The sequence below is a fragment of the Physeter macrocephalus genome, chromosome 12 (assembly GCF_002837175.3).
Source record: "Physeter macrocephalus isolate SW-GA chromosome 12, ASM283717v5, whole genome shotgun sequence".
Classification (NCBI taxonomy): domain Eukaryota; kingdom Metazoa; phylum Chordata; class Mammalia; order Artiodactyla; family Physeteridae; genus Physeter; species Physeter macrocephalus.
The window spans coordinates 71,512,848-71,518,784 of NC_041225.1; positions in this window are offsets into that span (position 1 = coordinate 71,512,848).

Genomic DNA, 5,937 nt, shown 5'->3' on the forward strand with positions numbered 1-5,937 from the left:
GCCCAGGGGTCCACAATCCCCAGGCTGTGGACCAGTACCGGGCCACGGCTTGGTAGGAACGGGGCCGCACAGCAGGAGGTGAGCTGTGGGTGAGCTGAGCCGGTGGCTTCATCAGCCGCTCCCCATCGCTTGTGCCACCGCCTGAGCCATCCCCAGCCCCCCACCGGCCTGTGGCAAAACTATCTTCCGCAAAACTGGTCCCTGGTGCCAAAAAGGTTGGGGACCGCTGGTGTAGCCAAAGGCCGGCCTTTCCCCCTGATTCTCTCTTACCAGGAGGTTTGGCTTTGTTATGCCGCCTCATCTACCGAAGTCTGATTCTCTGGTCTGAGTTCTTCTTTTTGGCTTTGTCTTACCAGGTCAGCACTGATGGTCCCGTCCCATAGGCTGCATGTAGGTCACCAAGATGTTGAAGCCCCCAATTAATGGGACTGGTGGGCTCTTACTACTATTGAACAAGCACTCATATGGAAGATTCTTGTAACCCCCTCCCAAATTTTAGACTGAACCTTCAGCTTTATGTCCATTTTTGCTTAGGAAGCTTTAATATGGCTTGGCTATGATTACCTATCATATTTCCAAGATTCCTATGGCTTTTTTGAGTTTGCTTTTAATTTTTTAAAAAAGAACTTTTAATCTGATATGAAACTCATTGTAAAAAAATTAAATTGCAGATATAGGAAGGTACAGAGAGGAGAATATAGTGTTCTTTTAATCCTATCCCAGAAATAATTATAGTTAATATTTGGTGTCCCTCTTCTTTCCATACATATATTTATGTAATTGAGATAGCACCTCTTACATTGTCCACTTAATACTGTATCACAAATATTCCCCATTCCATAAAAAAATCTCTTTATTAACACTTTAATCACTGCATAATGCCCCACCGTATAGATGTGCCATAGTTTAAACTTAGCCATTCCCCCATTATTATACATTTAAACTGTTTTCATTTGTTTGGTTATTAGAAATGACACTAAAATAATCATATTTGTACATAAACATTTTTCTTAAAAATTTAAAACCCATTACTGATACCCTTTTTTTAAAAAAGAATAGTTTTCTTTCTGCCATCTTTGGACAAGGAGTAAACAACTAGACTGAGACAACTGTAGACATTTAAATATCCATTGAATGAATAAATAGGTATTGAAAAGGTGATTTGCCTTCATTAAAAATGAATACATACAAGTGTGGAACTAAGTAAGTGTTCTACTTACCCTTGAACACAAGAAGTATGTTAAAGAGAAGGGATATAGAGAAAAATAAGTGAAACTAAAAAAAAAAATCTGGGAGTTAGAAAACTGTTCTCTGCTCCAGTGGAACACTTCCATTGCCATACTAAAGAATATACAGTTGAGGGCTTCCCTGGTGGCGCAGTGGTTGAGAATATGCCTGACAATGCAGGGGACACAGGTTCGAGCCCTGGTCTGGGAAGATCCCACATGCCGCGGAGCAACTAGGCCTGTGAGCCACAACTACTGAGCCTGTGCGTCTGGAGCCCGTGCTCTGCAACAAGAGAGGCCACGATAGTGAGAGGCCTGCGCACCGCGATGAAGAGTGGCCCCCGCTTGCCGCAACTGGAGAGAGCCCTTGCACAGAAACGAAGACCCAACACAGCCAAAAATAAATAAATAAATAATAATTAAAAAATGAATATCTGCTTATAAAAAAAAAGTATACAGTTGACCTTTGAACAAGGTGGGTTTGAACTGCATGGGTCTATTTATATGCAAATTTTTTCAGTGGTAAATAAAATAGTACTACACAATCCGCAGTTGCTTGAATCCATAGATGTGGAACCTCAGATATGGAGTGTAAGGTGGGCTGGATGGATTTTTCAGTGGGCAGAGGGTTGGTACCCCTCACCCCTGCATTGTTCAGTGGTCAACTGTACTCATTTTCTGGTTTCTTCATTGATGCAGAGACTGCTAGCTAGTAACCAAACCCCTTTGCTCTTCTTTCTGAATACACAGCTAGACTCTATTTCCCAGCCTTCCTCACAAGTGTGGCCAAAGGGATATAGCAGAGCGATGTAAGCCACCTCCAGTCCTGCCCCATAAAATGTTCTCACTTTCAACCCTCCATTGATCCACCTCTTGATGTAGATGAGCACAGGGAACTTGGAAGCCATCAGTTGCAGGGAGTAGAGGTCCCAAATAGAAGAAGCTCGGTTCCCGAATCTCTGCTTGGAAACAATTGTCTGCCTATTGGGTTACCGGAAACTTAGGCTCATTCCTGACATGTCCTTCTCCCTTATTATCTGTATGCAACCTGTCATTAAGTCCTTTGTCTCCTATGTATATTGAATGTGTTCATTGCTCTTCGTGCTCTCCACCAGTACTTTTGTCCAAGTTAGCATATTATCTTTTCCTGGGCTGCTTGCATAGTCTTCTAACCTGCATCCATTCTGACCCCCTTCCAGTCTATCTCAAGGTAAAAGGGTGTTTTTCCAAAGTGCAAATATGATGACATTATTTACCTGCTTAAAATATTTAAATAGTTTTCAATTTCTCTAAGAAAAAAGACACAAATTCTTCAGTGGTACCCTGTCTAGCTTTATCTCCTATCAGGCCACCTCTTACATTTTCAGCTTCACCTACACTGGCATTCTAGTTCCTTGGACTCCATCCCACAAAATACTTCTTCCCTCCGAAGGGCCTTTGTGTATGTAGATCCTTTTCTGAATGCTCTTCCCTCCCTTTTTATTCAGTTACCTCCTACTCATCTTCAAGAGCTCATCTCTAGAGACATTTTTCAAGGGATGCCATGGTAGGTCATTTGATTTCCTCCTATTATAGGCTCTTGGAGCACCACCTACCTTTATGGTAGCTTCTGCATAGTTGCAATTTTACATTTGTTTGTGGGATTATTTAATTAATTGGTTTCCCCCAATAAACTAAGTTCATTAAATGCAGGAAGGGTGTTTAAAACAGCCATCTTATTATCCATGCTTGTGGAAAGAATAAAATAAGGAGAGAAGTAAAGAAAGAAATGAAGGTTGGGGAAATGAAAAAACTGATGGATGGAGTGAGATTTGTTACCACATTGTTTAGTATTAGGAGTCAGGATCCTGTTAAGTTAGGAACTACAAGATTTATGAGGTTTCTTGACATGTCCCTTGTTGTGTTTTACTTCCTTACCTTTGTGTGTAAATTCCCCTCTGCTGGAATACCCTTTTTTAACTGGGACAAACCCTATTCCACCTTTAAGATCAGCCCAGCCTTCTCTGATTTCTCCCAGGCAGGGTTAAATGCTCTCAGCTGTGCTCCCCTTAGTACATATTAAGGCTCTAGAGACAGATGGGTCTTGTTTCCAATCTTGGTCCTGCCCCTGCTTGACATTTGACCCTAAACAAGTCATTGAATCTGCTTCACCAGTAAAATGGAGCTAAAAATTCCTTCTTCATTGGATGAATATGAGGAATGAGATAATGGACTGAAAGCACCTCAATAAATATAGGTGCTCAATAAATAGTGACTACTTAAAACAACTTGAACCCAAATTTATTGTGTTTAATTTTCTAATCATATTGTAAGTTCTTTGAGGCCAGGGACTATGTCATATTTACCTTTGCTCCCTTAGTACTTAGCACAGTGCCCTGTGCATAGTGGATTCCCAGTGAATGTTTAATGGCTAATCACCAGATTAGGAAATAAAGGCAGATAATTGCCGCTAAGAGACAAACAGGGGGAACAGAATGTTGAATCACTACAAGAACACATCTAATAGAGGCCAGAGGTTGAAATATACTTTTCAACTTTTGAGCTTGAGTCAGAAATTAGCAACTCTTAAATACACAATTGCTATTAACAAGATTAATTGATGCCTGTACATTGTGGTGGTAAGTTTGAAATAAAGGGTCATCTCCTATACCTTTTTTCCCTGCCTATTCAAATATTCCAAGGCCCATATTAAATGTCCTTGTCTATTTTCACAAAAGCCCCATATATGCTAGGCACAGGGCTACTTCATACCATTAGGGATGTATCCAGGTTTTGAGCAAAACTTATACATATTTAGAAGCTCACTTTAAGGGAAAGAATACAAAATTATAAATGCAAAATTAGACACAAAAGTGAATTCTTATTTAGAATAGCAAAAGAAATCACAAATTTTAAAAGCTGACAGCAAATATCACAGTCTGGGAAAATAATATTTTTTTATTAGTTAGCTGCCAGGAACTCCTTTGTAATAATTTTTCCCCTACATTTTTTTGGATGCATGCTGTTTGATTGCCTATGGCAATAATTTTGTAACATCATTTCTTTTTTTATTAATTTTTATTTTATATTGGAGTATAGTTGATTAACAATGTTGTGTTAGTTTCAGGTGAATGGCAAAGTGATTCGGTTATACATATACATGTATTTATCCTCTTTCAAGTTCTTTTCCCATTTAGGTTATTATAGAGTATTGAGCAGAGTTCCCTGTGCTATACAGTAGGTCCTTTCTTACAGAGACAATAGAAAGATAACTCTATTTTCTAGAATGGTTGAGAAAAAATGTTAAATTGACAGTTTACAGAAAGGTTTCTTTGGTTTCACAAGCCATTTTGGCAATGACATAGAAATTTTTAGAATTGTTTTCAAATTTGGGAAACCTCTATCAAGTTTCTATCACATAAGATATGTACAACTCTAAATCACTCTAAGTTTTCTTGTGCAGGGACTAATGTTAAACATCCTTTGAAATGACCACACTAACTAGTGAGTTGACAGTGCCCTTGTTGTGGTAGTAAAATTACAATTTTATGTTTTCTTTACTGGTGTTAGTGTTCATATCAAAGTAACAGGACACTTAAATTCCTTCCCAGTGTGTTCACATGATTCATTCCTTTTCATTAATTTGATCAACGCCAAGAGTCTATTCATTACTTCTATTTGAAATTTATTTCTTCGTCTCAATGAATTACAGTTTTTGGTATTATCTGAAACAGAGTTTTTGGGGTCATAATTCACTTCTCATTGTCAGAATAATTTCTAGTGAGTTCTTATAGAAATATATGAAAAATATTTTCATGGTATGGTGCATTTATAATTGCCTATGCTACATAATTAAATATATTATTGAAAAGGCATTGAATAAAAACCAAATCCTCTGCTTTTCATTTTACACCTCTGGTGACTGGGAGAATTTTCCATAGATTAGCTTCTGGCTCTGCATATTTCAAGGCTTGTTTTTCTTCTACTACCTACTCTGGTGCTGGATACTGTAGGACACATTAAATTGTGATAGGACCCCTGGCCTTGAAACTCTGTGCATGCTGTCAGGTAAAATCAACACAAAAGGTGGTAGGAATATTTTTAGAAGCTATTCCTACACCAGACAGGAACTGGAATTAAACATACATAGAAGTGACTGTGAACTATATAGGTATATTCCACTAAGGCCAAGTTAAATGTACCCTCCTAACTCAATTTCCTGGGCTGGATTCCCAAAAATCCTTGTGACAGTCCCAGTGCTACCTAACATAAGGAGAAGTGTGAAGGGTGGAACCTAAGAGGAAAGATCAATACTAACCCATCCAGCTAAAATGTATTGCTTTTTCAAATTTTACAAAAATAATGTGACACTATGAATACATTGTAGGGTCCCTTCAGGGCCTTGGAAAGGACTGGTGCAAGGGAAGGGCCTTGAAGTTAGCTTCACTAGCTTCCCTGAAAATTCATCTTTGAAGGGCAACCAATTTTATATAATACTCTGTAGTTGGACTTGTGATGTGCTCTGGAATCAGATAGGCTCATGGCGTTAAGTATACAATACCACTTTATGTAATGTCTTATGTGTCTTTGCATCGAATGGACATGTTTGGTGCCTGATTTGCTAAGGGAGTGATACACAGAGGAGAAGACTAGAGTTTTCTCTACAGAAAGGAAGAGGGAAAAAAAAGGTGGAGAGCCAACAGAAAAAGGTTAAGGAAAGACTCATGAGGTA